We start from the raw sequence: 17,182 nt of genomic DNA, 5'->3' as shown, positions 1-17,182 counted from the left end.
CATAAAAATTCTCTGGAAGACTAGGAGAGTATGGCAGCTTCCCCATCTAGATGTTATGTTACATATCTGAACCCATAGACGTGAGCTTGTGACCCTTCTCTGTCATCTGTGCCTTCCTGTTTTCCGTACAGATGCATCTCGAGAACTGCTGTGATGACGACCTCCTTGTCATTGATGGTGTTCATCTGCTCACCCTCCACCGAACATCAGGAATTCCTCACAGTAATAATGCTTGAGTAAAAACCTGTTGTTTTGTTTTTAATGGATAAGGGGTTGGGGTTTGGGTAGGGTTCTGGAACTGAGGCAGCTCTGCCATTTTGGAATGTAGTTGAGAGTCTCCAGTCAGTCAGCCCTGTTTAAGAGTTCGTGCAGACTGAGGAGATCAGACAGGGCTCTCTGCTTACTTCCCCAAATATGCCAGCATGTTTCCAAGTCAGCGGCTTTCTCTTCACTTTTACAGCTGCGTACTAGCTTTATCTAATGTAACGTCACCCCCCAAATAGCAAAAAGGCCAGTCTATATTATATATATATATATATATATATATACACACATATATACATATATACACACACAAACATACTACCGTGTATCACATAATCAGTTAATTTATCATACATATTTATATGATTTATAATTTATTGTATTATAATTATATACAATATATATTTATAATATATAACATATTTACATGATGTATAATACTTTATGCACATAATATATACTTTCTTTTTATATATGAGTATATATATATGTATATGTGTGTTTGTGTATATATATATATATGCATTATATATATACACATATATGACAGACAGACTAGGTATTGGTATGTCTATGATCCAGCTACATCAGTTGGTTGTTTCAGAATTACAAGACACTGACTGATTCAATTTTTTCATATTACTTTTAAAAAATACCAATTCATGTTTTTTGTAGAGTACTTTGTAAGCAAAGTAAGCTAAAAGAACAAAACTACTCATAATAGATAATCACCGTGGACATTTTGATGAGAGTACCATATTTTATATAACGATAAAGTCATTGATTATGAGATATACCACTAAGAAAGATAAAAACCCAAGATGGGGAATTTAATAAGATAATAGATACCCCCTGAATAAACCTGGGACCCAAAATGTACACATACACTATACAGAAAGGAACTTCTATTCTTAACTTAGTGCTGGAGGAAGGAAAAAAAATTCTCCCTTGAGAATTTGAAACACAAGTTGTTACCTCTATACAGGTTTGTGGTCTGAATTCACAGCTCCTGTGTGTTCCAAAACTCCTAAAGAATTTAATTTAATTTAATTTAAAAACTGGCAGAAGCAATTCCAAATACTCTCTGAAAGAAATCAGCCTCTTTACTCCAAACTGGCAGCAGCTGTAAGGCACAATCAATTTTAAGATGCAACCAGTTTGTGAAAAAAAGAATGCATAATGGAATGCATGATGAAATAGTTTACTTTGACTATATATTTATGAATTTTTTTCTTAAAAAATAAGATTATATTCTGCATGCTTTTCTATACAGTAGTTTAGGGCATGAATTTTAGAGCCAGGCAAACCTGTGTTCAAACCATAGCCTTTCTAGTTACTGGCTCTGTAAGTACTTGACCTAAGTACTAAACTTAAGCAAGTAACTAAACCTAAGTAATAAAGTACTCACACAGAGTACTCACCCAACTCTAGGTTCAGTTTCCTTATGTGAAACTAGATCACAATAACATGTATACCCCAGAAGCTGGTTAGAGGGGTTAAAATGAGATAAGCATATCAACTAGTGCATGGTAGATACTCATGACATTTAAGAAAACCATCATTATTCTGATTTCTCACTGGGTAATGGGTCCCAAGCATCTTTCCACACTGTACATACAGAAATACAGTTTCATATTTGAGAGCTGCCTAATAAGCGGAGAAGGATGATAGGATGTTCTTCTTGTTCAACATTAGATGGTTTCCAATTTTCTATGTATAATCAAAGCCAGAACAGAAATCCTTATACACATATTTTGCCATATTGTTACCTAGGAAAAATTTCTAGAAGAATGCTACTCACTTAAAAAAACACACACACTTCATTTCTTTAGAGCAGTTTTAGGTTCACAGCAAAACTGAGAGAAAGGTACAGAGATCTCCCATACCTCTCCTGCCTCTCCCCAACACACAGAGCCTCCCCCATTATCAATCCTTTACCGGAGTGGTGCACTTGTTACAACTGATGAGCCTACAGTGACACGTCTAATCGCCTAGAATCCATAGTTTACGTTAAGGTTCACTCTTGGTGTTGTACATTCTATGGCTTTGGACAAAGACATAATGACATGTATTATACATTATAATATGTTATAGTATTATGGTGTTACACATATATTATTATTGTATAATTATGGTGCATTATAATATCATACAGAGTAGTTTCACTGCCCTAAAATTCCTCCGTGCTCCACCTATTCTTCCCTCCCTCCCTTTTCAGACTGGCTTCTTCACTTAGTAACATGCATTTAAGTTTCTTCCATGTGTTTTCATGGCTCGATAGCTCATTTATTTTTAGCAATGAATAATATTCCGTTGTCTGGTTGTACTGCGGTTTAATTGTCCATTCACCTACTGAAGGACATTTTGGTTGCCTCCAAGTTTAGACAATTATGAATGAAGCTGCTATAAACATCTGTTTTTGTGTGGACAAAAGCTTCCAACTCCTTTGCGGAAATACCAAGGAGCATGATTGCTAGATCGTATGGTAAGGGCATGTGTAGTTTTACAAGAAATCTCCAAACTGTCTTCCAAAGTGGCCGTACCATTTTGTATTCTTACCAGCAATGCATGAGAGTTCTGTTTCTCCACATTCTCGTCAACATTTCGTATTGTTAGTGTTTTGGATTTGGGCCATTCCAAGAGGTGTGTAGTGGTGTCTCATCGTTTTAACTGCTCACTTTTGGAAAGCGCTATTTAAAATCATCTTGGAAGGCAGATATTTGCCTGCTCTGCTTTTAAAGCTACTTCTTACTTCCTTCTGATATGACCATAGACTCCTCAGTTTGGTGCTTTATTTGACTTCTTACAGACTTTCTCTCCAGCTTCTTGTAGGCTATGTTCACTATCTCCAAACTGTTAGGGCAGGTGGGACTCTGTGTTCAATGCTTCCTTTCATTTGCAAATCTTTGTTTTTATCCCTCCTGGTTTTAATTTGCTAGTTGCTGGCATCCTTCTCTACTAGATAGAAAATTGATTCTGGTCCCACCCAGTGACCTTCTTCCTTGCAGCTGGAGATCCTTTAATAAAATAATCATAATGGAGCTATGTAACCTTCAGAGGTTGTTTGGAAAGGAGAGTCAGTTTTTTCTGAGTCCAGGTCATGAATCATGAGTGAAGTTTTGTAAGATACCCTGACGTTCATATTTTACCATAACCGAGAAGCAAGCTATGTTGTAGCAACAACTACAGGATCCAATTATGGTGTGTGAGGCCACCATTTTCCTTCAACTTGCTGAAGCTGCCAAATGTGGAAACAAAAGCTAATTTTACAATTAAAATAATAAGTTATGTGGAGAATAAAACTAATTCCACTGGCAATCTCATTCAATATATCACAGTTTTGTTGAAATGGCAGAACTCTAAATATAGGCAACGATTGCCAAAAGAATGGTGGAACCAAGCTAACAAAATTTCAAGCATCCCAAGCTAATGCAAGTAACAATGCAGCAAATGCTACAGAGCATAAAGTAACTCCGAGTAGATGTCTGCTGTTAATGAATGGATGCTGTAACAGTGCAAGGAAACAAACAGTACTGCTGCGGGAGAGACAAACAACAGCAAAACAGTACTGCTGTCTCTTCTTATTCAATGGAATTAGAAGAGACAACACTGTGTTTTAAATACTGTGACAGGCAGTTCAGTTGGGTGAAGCCAGTTGAAACAGTCCTAACAACAGAAACTTAAAACATTGCTTAGAGACATTTGCCGTGACATAGGGTAAGTGGGTGTATTCGTTTTTTTATGTTGGCATAACAAATTACTGAAAACTTAGTGTTTTAAAACAACACCCATTTGTTAATTCACAGTTTGTTAATTCAGAGAACTCCGGGGGCTCTGTAGGCTCTGGGGGAAGAATCTACTTCCAAACTCATTCAGGTGTTGGCAGAATCAAGTTCCTTACAGGTGTAGGACTGAGGTCCCCATTTCCTTGCTGACTTTCCAACCTGTTTATGCGGCCTCCTCCATCTTCAGCCAGCAATGGCATGTAGAGTCCTTATGCTTCAAATCTCCTTGACTTCTCCTTCTATCTTCTTCTCCTTCCCCCCTTTAATGCCAGCAGCAGGAGAAAGTTCTCTGCTTCTAAGGGCTAATGTGACTAGATTAGGACAATCCAGATAATCTACCTATTTAAGGTTAATTGTGCCTTACAACATCACACAACCACTGTAGTTGTACCTCATCACATTCATTGGTTCTGGGAATTAGGGTATGGAATCTTGGGGTCCCTTCCCAGAAATTCTGCCTACTATAGTGGGGTGCTGAAAGCACACAGAAATCTCCAGCATTATGGACACAGAAATTAGAAAATACTATAAAAACCCATTTGTGGAGATGTGTTGTTGAGATATTTTGAAGCGTCATTCTGACTATAAAATAGCTTCAGTTCAAACTTCTACATTATTTTAGCATTTTTAAGATTTTATTTTTCCTCCCTGAGTAATTAGTCTCTGGACTTTTAAAACTATATATATATATATATATATATATATATATATATATATATATATATATATTTTTTTTTTTGTAGTATGCGGGCCTCTCACTGTTGTGGCCTCTCCCATTGCAGAGCACAGGCTCCGGGCGCGCAGGCTCAGCGGCCATGGCTCACGGGCCCAGCCGCTCCAAGGCATGTGGGATCCTCCTGGAGCCATGTCCCCTGCATCAGCAGGCGGACTCTCAACCACTGCGCCACCAGGGAAGCCCAACACTATATTTTTTTATATGAAGATGACCATAACTCAGGAAAATGGCTAGGCTTTTAATGAATACAAATTTTGTATGTAATAAAAACTTGGAAATAATTTGCATATATGCAGTTATTATTTTAATAATCTATGCTTATGCTTATGCTATGTTTTTACTGCTTTTGTTTGGGGATAACATCTCCTTATGAGGTAGCATGGTCTACTAGAATTTTCTTCTATGTAGGCTTTTGTAGAGGTCATAATTTGATCCGAGGAATATCTGAATCCATGTAATGTTATGGCTAAGGCTACTTACATAACTATGGGATTTTATTATTTACCTTTTCTAAGGTAACTTTGGAAAATGTCAAGCAATGCAAGCTTGTCTTGCACCTGCGTTTATCTCTTAATAATAAATACTCTTTTCTTTATTTTTTCGTATCTTCTCCTGACATATTATATATTTATTTCTTTACTGTATATCTTTCTCATGCCCTTCAACTAGAATGTGAGTCCATGAGGGCACTATGTTATTGCTCCTCTATGTTATTGCTTTTATAATGCATGTGCCTGAACAGTTCCTGACATATAGTAGGTGCCCAATAATATTTGTTGGATGAATGAATAAACACATGAAAATTAGGTGGGATATCAATTTTCCTAGATATAGTTCAAGCATATGGAGCTATTTACCTTCATTATATTAGAAGCTATTGTAAGGAAAAGTGAGATGTTTCAGATGATTTAAATGTCAAAGTTTGACGCTTGGTGACAAAAATAAGAATCGCCTCTTTGGAATACTTCAGGGAAAGAGGCAGACGGGTTTTCAGGGAATTGTGACTTGAGTTAACCTGTGGTGCAGACAAAGGTGTGTGTCACCCAGATACCAAGACTCATTACCTGTGCCATTTTTAGTGGCCCAGAGACACAGTTCAGTATCAAGATTAAGAGGACTCTGGAATCAGTCTAGATTCAAATCCCAGTACCGCTTCCTAGAGAGGTATACACTCAGGGAAATTTCATAACATTTTTGTGCCTTGAATTCTTCATCTATCAAAAGGGGATGATGATAATATCTTCCACAAAGGGCCGTTGAGAAGATTAAATATGTTGGCACATGTAAAGTTGTGAGACAAGTGCCTGGCATGGAGCAAGAAATATATGTGTTACCTATTTTTGATGTTATTAACTTCCGTTAGACTGACTCTTGACCCTCTTGTTATGATGGAGTACCCAAGTTCCCTGTAGAACTGACCCAAAGTATTTCTTAGTGTTCTGAGAAATACTTAAGGTTACCTAGAAGCAAGACTTGTCAATATCTGATCATCTATGGTGTACTTCTTCATTTGCTCTGATCCTCTCTCTGCTACACAGGTACCTTATCTTAGCTCAGGCAACTATAACAAAATATCACAGACTAGGTGGCTTAAACAATAGACATTTATTTCTCACAGTTTTGTAGGCTGTGAAGTCCAAGATCAAGGTGCCAGTTGATTTGGTTCCTGGTGAGGATCTTCTTTCTGACTTGCAGACATTTGTCTTCTCACTGTGCCTCACATGGCAGAAAGAGAGCATGATTTCTCTCCTCCGCTTCTTAAAATGGCACTAATGTCATTGTTAGAGCCCCACCCTCATGACCTCACCTAAACCGTTAACTTCCAAAGGCCAGATCTCCAGGTATATTCACATTGGGGGGTAAGACTTCAACATATACATTTAAAGGAAGACATAATTCAGTCCATAGCATACCCCAATGTCAGTGGGATGTAGTGCTACTTCTGCTGGTACCTGGGCTCCTCCTGGTTAGGGCTGGTACTTGAGTACTGCTGTTATCTCTGCTGCAAACAGTCAAATCGGCCAGGCCCTGTTGTCCAGCCAAGAAGTACAGTGTAAGGTCTGTGTCTAGATTCATTTTTTGCATGTGAATGTCTAGTTGTTCCAGCACCACTTGTTGAAAAGATTTTCTTTGCTCCACTGTACTGCCTTTGCTCCTTTGTCTAAGATCTGTTGGGTGTATTTGTGTGAGTATATTTATGTGAGTCATTTTCTGGACTCTCTATTTTGTTTCACTGATCTATTTGTCTATTCTTTAACAAATAAGACACTCTCCTGACTACTGTACCTTTATAAATATGTCTTGAAGTCAGGTAGTGTCAGTCTTCCACCTTCCTTCTTCAATATTAAGCTGGCTATTCTGGGTCTTTTCCCTCTTCATATACATTTTAGAATTGAGTTTTCAATATCTACATAATAACTTGCTAGGATTTTGACTGGAATTGCAATGAATCTATAGATCAAGTTAGGAAGAACTGGTATCTTGAAAATATTGAGGCTTCTGATTCATGAACATGGAATATTTCTCCATTTATTTAGTGCTTTTTTTAATCTTTCATCAGAGATTTGTAGTTCTCCTCATATAGATCTTGTACATATTTGTTAGATTTATAGCTAAGTGTTTCATGTTGGGGAGTGCTAATGTAAATGGGAATTTAAAATTTCAAACTCTACTTGTTCATTTTTTTTAAATGCCTTTATTGGAGTATAATTGCTTTACAATGGTGTGTTAGTTTCAGCTTTTAACAAATACTTGTTCATTTCTGATAAATATGAAAGCAGTTGACTTTTGTATATCTTGTAACTTTGCTATAATTGCCTATTAGTACCAGGACACTTTTTTGAGTCGATTCTTTCAGATTTTCTACATAGATGATCATGTCATTTGCAAGCAAAGACAGTTTTGTTCCTTCCTTCCCAGTCTTCTGTATACATTTTATTTCCTTTTCTTTTCTTATTGCATAGCTAGTACTTCCAGTATGATGTTGAAAAGCAATGGTAAGAGAGGACATCCTTGTCTTACTCCTAATCTTAGCAGGAAAGCTTCGCATTCTTACCATTAAGAATGAGGTTAACTGTAGGTTTTTATAGATGCTCTTTACCAAATTGAGGAAGTTACTTTCTATTCCTGGTTTGCTGAGAGTTGTTTTTTTTTTTCTTTTTATCATGAATGGGTATTGGGTTTTGTCAATATGCTTTAGTTGCATGGTGTAAGGTGGTTTTGTAGTCCTATGATTAGGTCTGAGTCTTTTAGTGAGCCTGTGTCCCTGGACTGTGAATTTCACAAGTTCTTCTAGTTTTTTTCTCCCCATTAGGTGGGAAAGGATGGCTAAAGGTAGCTGGAGTCGGGTATTTCCCTTCCTCAATGTGGAAGTCTAGAACTGTTCTAGTGGGGAATTTCCACCCCCTCAGGCAGTTCTGGGTAACTAGTTTTTCCTGAGGGAAGGTCTTGTTAAGAAGAACAGAATGCTCTGGAGTACTTAAAACTGGTTACTTTCCCCCTCCCCCTGCCAGAAGCACAAGGGGATTTTTCTCCACTATTCATGGCAAGAACCTGGTAGATCTCCTGGAGGTAAAACTCACAAAAGCGTGCCAGCCAGACTGTATCCGCCTGGAGTTTTTAACTCTGAGACTTGTCTAAACTGAGCCTCCAGCAATTCATCACTTACAGTTCAGGTTTTCCTACCCCAGCACAGGTCCCAGAAGTGGTTTCTGCTCATGGGTTTCTGTTCCAGTAAGTTGCCATTCTCTCTTTCTGCCTGTCTGTCTCTCCAACTTGGGGGGGCAGTAGTTTGCCCTGTGACCTCACTTCTCTGGCAGATCTAAGAAGAGTTGTTGATTTTTCAGTTGTTCAACTTTTTACTTGTTAAAAGTACAGACAGTGGCAACTTCTAAGCTCCTTACATGCTGTACCAGAAACCCAAAGTCCTCCAAATTTATATTTAGAAAATTTGATAATGATATTTCGATATTACTGGTTTCCTCTATAATTTTATTTATTTTATGATTAAAAAAATAACTTACTCTGAGTGTATAGATTTCATGAAAATGCCAAAGGGCAAAAATGTTTAAAAATCCCTAATCTAAATAAAAAATTTATGTTTGATTCCATTTTGCTCTGCAGTGGGGTCTTCAAGTTTGCTGGAGATTTTATTGAGTTTTAGGCCAATGGGAGATAATGATTTAAAGCAGCTTCTCAAAATAAATTAATCCTGTGTCAACAGACACTTGCTAAGTCCTTCTGTGCATAGAACTCATGCTCCACCTGTGCTGGGGTCCAGCTAGGAGCTGCTGTAGCCTGGCCATGGCTCCTCTCGGATAATAATTGGAACATTAGTGAGAATGGGAAGGGAAATCAGTGGATGAATCAAAATACGATAAAATCTGGTAAAGAAAATAATGTGCTCTCAAGGCCTGGTTTGTAAACCATTCAACAATATCTTCTGAATAGAGAAGAGAACAGAACACTGGATCTTCCTGCAGAAGCCACTGTGATTATAATGCAGATGCTCACTTGATGTTGTCTCAGATCCACTGTGCTGGTTTCAAGTAGTTTAAAAAAATTCATTGCCAGATAGGCTTTTGGTTATGTTTCTGGCCAGCCTTTCTTTCCCAACAGCTGTTCCCAGCTTAATGAAGAAATGAGTATCTCAGTGTTGACTAGGATCTGGAGAGAGGCACGAGGTGGAAAACTCCAGACAGGTGTGCTCAGCTTCTGAAAGCCAAGGATTCTCTCTGTTTCCCACAATGCCTCCTGCTCCTCTTGGTAAACCTGGTGGCATGCTATAGGGGCATTACTCCATGCAGGCTGCTGGCAGATCCCAAGGATGATGATGCTTTCCAGAAAGACCAGAACAAATTAAGTGTCCAGCAGAGAAGAATGTGGCCTGAGCCCATTTTTCAAAGTGAAAATTGAAGCTGTACTTTTGGAAGATACAGACACGGATCACTGGAAGAAGATTTAGTTTAAACGGGAAAAAAGTGATAAAAAGGCACAGTTCATTTTTTGTCTTGCTTCAGCTCTTGTATTTGTGCAAAAACGAATACAAGAATACAATCTAAGGAAGTGGCTTAGTGTTTACCCACCTCCAACTACTTAAGTTATAGAACAGTGAGGCTTGTATCCTTTGCCAAAAAGAAGCCAGTAAAGAATTGATTTCTTTATTCAAATTATTTGCTTATTAAAATAGTTGGAGGAAGAAGAATTTGAGAGGGTTTTTTTGTTTTGTTTTTTAATGGACAATGTAAATAATCTTCAATGATCTTTCAACACTTCCTTCCCATTTACCAAAGAGAAATTACTAATTTAGGAGTTCATGGCAAACAAAGTCAAAAATTTCCAAATTGTTCTCAGATCTTCTGGTGAATTCTCACTCTGTGATGAAAAGAATGTTCCCTAAAGAAACCTGCATATGCTAAAGAGGGAGAAGAGGAAGCCTGAGGCACGGATATGTACATGATTAAAACACTATGCTTGGTATTCAGGTTCATATTTCAGGTGTGTGGCTTAAGCATGTGTGTTAAGGAGGGAAAGGCCAGGCAGTTACTATAAACACAGAGTAACACTGGTTCATCACTCTCCACCCCAAGTCAAAAAGTGTGGCTGATAAAAAAGAATGAAATAAGGCCACTTGCAGCAACATGGATGGACCTAGAGATGATCATCTTAAGTGAAGTAAGTCAGAAAGAGAAAGACAAACACCGTATGATATCACTTATATGTGGAATCTAAAATATGACACAAATGAACTTATCTATGAAACAGACTCACAGACGTAGAGAACAGACTTGTGGTTGCCAAGCGGGAGGGGAGGAGGGATGGACTGAGAGGTTGGGATTAGCAGATGCGAATGATTATATATCGAATGGATAAACAACAGGGTCCTACTGTATAGCACAGGGAACTACATTCAATATCCTGTGATAAACCATAATGGAAAAGAATATGAAAAAGAATGTATATATACGTATAACTGAATCACTATGCTGTACGGCAGAAATTAACACAACATTGTAAATCAACTATACTTCAATAAAATAAAGTTTTTAAAAAAGCGTGTCTGATTACGAGACAATGAAGAGAAAGACAGGGAAGTTCAGAGGTCACTAGATTTTCTTCCATCTCACCTGCACAGGGGTATTCTAGCTAGTGATATCAGTTTAGGGAAAAGACCATTTAAAATTAGTTGTTTAGAGAGGACATTTATTTTCAAAATGTTTGGAACAGTAGGAGGATTATATAAAATATAGAATATATACAATAAATCTGGCAGATTGTTTTAAAAAATGGAGCCAGAATAAAGAGAGAGTATTACCTACACTGTGGAAATAACACATATTTCAAATTGATTTCATCAAGACTCTTTTACCTGGTGTCCATGTGCCACAGCATTCAGGGAGCCTGCAGACATGAAAGGGAAAAATTACCTTTCTGATTTTTCTACTCTCTAACTGAAACTGAGCTTTTACTTTAATTATGAATATAGATTTCATTAGACTGTCAAAGGGATGAGTGGCACAAAAAAAGATGAAAACTTCTGGATTTGTAGTATCTTTACTAATAATGAGAAAATAAGGAATTCTCATGTTTGAACCAAAATATCAGTGTACTAAACTAGTATATATATTTATATGTATATACTATATAGATGTATATTTACTAGTTGAATATATATATATAAATTTAGTAAGCAATAGTTTAGATATAAGGATACTGATAATGTTACTCACATCCTAAATATTTTTCATCTTAGTCTCTACAACTGATATTTTCAATTTAATTCTATTTGCTTTTTGAGTATCTACTGTAAAGCAGATTTGTATAAGGTTCTGGGGGCTACAATGGTTGCAAAATCTTCTGGGATTTTGGAGGAGTCTGGCAGGTAATAATGACTATGATATAAAAAAAATGGTGTGATAATTTTTTAAAATTGAAAGATAAAAAGCAGTGATTCAGTAACTTACTTCTGTATGTATTGGCAGGGAGGTTAGGTCCTCCTAGTATTCACATTTGCCCTCTTCCATTCCTCTGTGGACCCAGTTTTTGAGCATCCGCCTTGTACAAGGCATGGGGGGGGGTTAGCGTTTTAATAGGCAGCTGGAGACAGCCAAACCCCTCACCCACAAAAAACTAACATACTCTTCCTGGTGATCTCATGCAACCCTAACCAGGTAAGGTATTTCTACCTCCTTAACTTCCTCATCCGATTCTCCAGGTCCCTTGAACCTATGGACAGAAAACTGCAGAAGATTGTAACATATTCATTCTTTTGGAGTACAAATAAAAGCTTGTTCCCCAACAGTGATGGTCCAGAAGTATCATCTGTGTCTTCAACATAGGCTGCTTTAGAATAATCAAGACCTTATCAGGTTTGGGTAAAGTCGACTCATTTGATTTGTGCTCCTTATTCAAGAAGAGATAATTAATGGGAAGATATTGGACATTTCAGCTGAAATGCTGAGTCTCCTGATTTGTTGCTGAGACAGCTACTTTATTTTATTTTATTTTTTTAAACATCTTTATTGGAGTATAATTGCTTTACAATGTTGTGTTACTTTCTGCTGTACAACAAAGTGAATCAGCTTTATGTATACACATATCCCCATATCCCCTCCCTCTTGCATCTCCCTCCCACCCTCCCTATCCCATCCCTCTAGATTGTCACAGAGCAACAAGCTGATCTCCCTGTGCTATGCGGCTGCTTCCACTAGCTACCTATTTTACATTTGGTAGTGTATATATGTCCATGCCACTCTCTCACTTCATCCCAACTTTCCCTTCCCCCTCTCTGTGTCCTCAAGTCTGTTCTCTACATCTGCGTCTTTATTCCTGCCCTGCCACTAGGTTCATCAGTAGCGTATTTTTAGATTCCATATATATGCGTTAGCATCCAGTATTTGTTTTTCTCTTTCCGAAATACTTTACTCTATATGACAGACTCTAGGTCCGTCCAGCTCGCTACAAATAACTCAATTTCGTTCCTTTTTATGGCTGAGTAATATTCCATTCTTTATATGTGCCACACCTTCTTTATCCATTCATCTGTTGGTGGACACTTAGGTTGCTTCCATGTCCTGGCTATTGTAAATAGAGCTGCAATGAACATTGTGGTAAATGACTCTTTTTGAATTACGGTTTTCTCAGGGTATATGCCCAGTAGTGGGATTGCTGGGTCATATGGTAGTTCTGTTTTTAGTTTTTGAAGGAACCTCCATACTGTTCTCCATAGTGGCTGTATCAGTTTACATTCCCACCAATAGTGCAGGAGGGTTCCCTTTTCTCCAGACTCTCTCCAGCATTTGTTTCTATATTTTTTGATAATGGCCATTCTGACCGGTGTGAGATGATATCTCATTGTAGTTTTGATTTGCATTTCTCTAATGACTAATGATGTTGAGCATTCTTTCATGTGTTTGTTGGCAGTCTGTATGTCTTCTTTGGAGAAATGTCTATTTAGGTCTTCTGCCCATTTTTGGATTGGATTGTTTGTTCTTTTGATATTGAGCTGCATGAGCTGCTTGTATATTTTGGAGATTAATCCTCTGTCACTTGCTTTGTTTGCAAATATTTTCTCCCATTCTGAGAGTTGTCTTTTTGTCTTGTTTATGGTTTCCTTTGCTGTGCAAAAGCTTTTAAGTTTCATTAGGTCTCATTTGTTTATTTTTGTTTTTATTTCCATTACTCTAGGAGGTGGGTCAAAAAGGATCTTGCTGTGATTTATGTCAGAGAGTGTTCTGCCTGTGTTTTCCTCTAAGAGCTTTTTATAGTGTCTGGCCTTCCATTTAGGTCTTTAATCCATTTTGAGTTTATTTTTGTGTATGGTGTTAGGAAGTGTTCTAATTTCATTCTTTTACATGTAGCTGTCCAGTTTTCCCAGCACCACTTATTGAAGAGGCAGTGAGACAACTACTTTAATTTTCAAAAGAGATTGTAAAAATTGACTCTTTTAAATACCAATTCAACTATAACAATATTTTAAGAATAATCAGCTTAGACAATAGAACACTAAGATCACATACCACTTAAGGCTTATGTAAACCAAGAAAATCTCATGCTGTGCTTGTTAGCAAGTGGAATATATTAAGAAAATACTTAAGTTATTTGTTGTTTAGCATTCCTTGCCCAAGTAAGGATTTACATCTCTGCCCAATACTATAAGGAGGGTCTCCAAGCCCTGGTAATCACATTCTCTCTGACACTAAGAGATGGAACCAGTGAAAGTAGGGTTCTCATGGCCATAGAGTTTCAGGGTGTGCTGATTGTTAGGCTACTAGCTTTGCACTAGCCATGTGATCTTGGGCAAGCTAATCTTGCCCCAATCCCGGTTTCCTCATCTGCAAGATAGACATAATAATAATAGCATCTACTTCACAGGGTTACTAAAGGGATCAAATGAGATAATTCAGGTAAAATGCTTAGCAAAATGTCTTGCACACCAAACACTTTTATCACTTTTATTATCATATTGTTATTATGCACTCCAAAAATCACTGGCATATACTGTACTATCTTCCCAGTCTCTTGCCCATATATGAATTTTATTTTCTCCAGCTCATCCTTGCATTAGTCATTCAGTCCTAGGATGAGGTATACTTCCTCCTAACAAGGTGCTATTTACCACCTGGATACTTGACCTCATTTCCTCACATCCCTTCTTCCTTGATTTTCAATTTCTTATTCCCTTTGCCTTATTTTTCTTCAGTCTATAAACATGGGCAAACCCATTTGTTGGGTGCTGGTTTCAGCCCATTGATAACCGGTGTTGTGGCTGGACCAGTCCTTGTGGTTCTTACTATGATTGCAAGATGCCCTTAGCAATAACCATCAGGGAACTTTGAAAAAGAAAAGTTTATTACTTTGTCCTGGTAATTACATGGCACACTTGGGGCCAGAGTATACTGGAGGACGAACCTTCATGATGTCTTTTCTAGGATGTTAGATCAAGTAAACAATGAAGTAAATGAATAGGTAAAAACGCTCTCTCTCTTTCCTACCGCAGAGAAAGTAGCCATCAGTTAAATATGAAAATCTTTAGCTTAGAAATATTAACATAAGTACATGTCATTAGTTTGCTCATCATAAATGAGATTTAGTTATTACATAAGTCAGTAGATGAATTGATAAATGGATGGATATAGTAGAGAGAAAAATGGTCTGGGAAGCAAGAGCCCTGAGTTCTAGTCAGCTGTGTGAATCAGCTCTGTGCTCTTAGTGAACACATTCTCTTAATTTGTTAATTAATTTCTTAAATTCTCCTTACTAATACCTCTTTCTTAATTTTACCATCTATAAATATGGAGATAATAGCATTTGCTTTGTTTACATGATGGAGTTGTTAAGAGTTTCAAATGAGACAATATAATCTGACCTATTTAATGTCAAATTGTCCATAATTGTATAGTGTTGTTGTTAATACAGACACAATTGTTATTCCCAAATAATTTATAATCTAATAATTTACAATTGATTGGGTAGTTATTTCCATTACTATGATGAAATCATACCAAGACCCGCCACTATCTTGTGATTATATTTGCCTGTTTATACGAACATTTCCAAGGTAATTTAAATCCATTCTTTGCATGTCAGATATAACTAGGGATATAGATTTATTTCTTAACTGAAACCTTTGTTATTCTTATTTAACTATAAATAAATACCTTGAACACCCTATTATGTTTTTCAATTAAAATTAAATTTAAACTTAATTTACGGTTTTAAATGGCTATTTTTTATCTTGCTTTTTCCTCAAATTTCAGTTGAAGTTCACTTGGGGAGTGTGGTAGATGTGGCTCTTTCTTAGCCAATTTCCCTTCTTTCTTCTTCCTTGCTAACAGAATACCAATTTTGTTCAGAAAACTGTCAGCGATGGTTTATTGGCCCCTTCCTCTGGAGATGAATCACGATTGTTCTAAGCCAGTCATAGCAACCCCATTTCTCTCTGTCAGTTTAGGGGTTGGCTTGTGACCCAGATCTGACTTATGAAACCTGAGAAGTCTGTTGTTGAAGGAACGAAGGAGGTTCTGGGAAGGGTTTTCTTCCCAGATAAAAAGAAGTAGACATGTAAGAAGAAACCTTCTTCCTCCTTCCTTCTCACTTTTGCAAAAATGTTGTTGTGAGAGGATGTGGCACTGTGGCAGCTGTCTTGAAACCCTGGAAGAAAAGTCAAGAGACCTACAGAAAAGCTGATATTGGTAAGCTACTGAATTCACCAGCTCTGGAACTACTTACCATTAAGAAAGTAGAAAGGCAGGCCACATAATGGGAGAAGGTGTTTTCAACAAAATATAGAGAGAATTTTTTAAAATCAATAAAAAAAGATGAAAAATAGGTAAAAGACCTGAATAGGCATTTTGCAAATAACATACACAAATTGCCTATAAATATATGAAATAGTGGTGAAGTATCATTGTTCTTCAGAAAAATGCAAATTAAAATGCAAGATGCCACTGTTTAACCACAAGAATGGATACATGGAAAAGACTCACAAACCAAAGATATGGAGAAACTAGAATTCTCATAGACTGCCATTGGAAAGGTAACGTGGTACAACCACTCTGGAAAATTCTAACAATATCTACTAAAACTGAACTTATGCATACCTCTTGAACCAGCTGTCCCACTCCTGGGTATCACCCAACAGAAATGTGGAATGTGTTTACCAAGAATATTTAGAGCAGCACTCTTTGTAATAAAACCCAAAAATGGAAACAGCCTAAGTGCTCATTAGCAGTAGAACAGATACATGAATTGTGGTATATTCATGTAATAGGATACTAAAGAACAATGTGAGTATATAAACTACTGTTACACACAGCAACATGGATGCAAATTTCATAAACACAATTTTGAACAAAGGAAGACAAGGCATGTCATATAATTCCATTTATATAAAGTTTAAAGCCCAGCAAAACTAATCTCTGTTGTTAGAAGTCACAGCAGTGACTGGAAGGGGGACCAAAAGGGTTTTTCTGCTGCTGGCAATGCTCTATTTCTTCATATAGTTTTCGATTCCATGTTACGTTGACTTTACATATGAAAATTGAGTTATGTGTTAATATCTGCATACTTTCCTGGATGTATGTTTGTGTCAATAAAAAGATTTAAAAATAATTGAAAGGGAAGAAAAATAAGGTAAGAAGAAATATTAGCGTTGAAAAAGGAATGGAAAATAGGTGAGGAGTATAAAGAGAAACCAGTACAGAAGGTCAGTGCTTTGTCAAGGGCACCTGTAATCCCCAGCAAGGCTGTGCGAAGGCTCTGTAGATTAAAGGCTTCCAGTGTCTTTGATTTCTTCTAAAAAGTTAGAATTCACTATCTGGAGCTATTCATCTGCCAGAAGTGGTCAGATCTTGCTATTCTGGTTCTTGGATGATTTCGTGGTTATGAGTCCGTTTCT

General features: G+C 37.2%; 1 pseudogene across 1 annotated transcript in view; it reads left to right on the top strand.

Moving 5' to 3' along the window:
• Nucleotides 1–17,182, top strand: part of LOC307184108 (small ribosomal subunit protein eS17-like) — a 125,126-nt pseudogene that overhangs the window by 17,459 nt on the left and 90,485 nt on the right. The gene's annotated exons all lie outside the window — the stretch shown is intronic.

The sequence above is a fragment of the Stenella coeruleoalba genome (genome assembly GCF_951394435.1).
Source record: "Stenella coeruleoalba genome assembly, chromosome: 3".
In the NCBI taxonomy this organism is placed as follows: domain Eukaryota; kingdom Metazoa; phylum Chordata; class Mammalia; order Artiodactyla; family Delphinidae; genus Stenella; species Stenella coeruleoalba.
The sequence above is the reverse complement of the archived record's forward strand: the minus strand, read 5'-3'. Positions and strand labels throughout refer to the sequence as shown.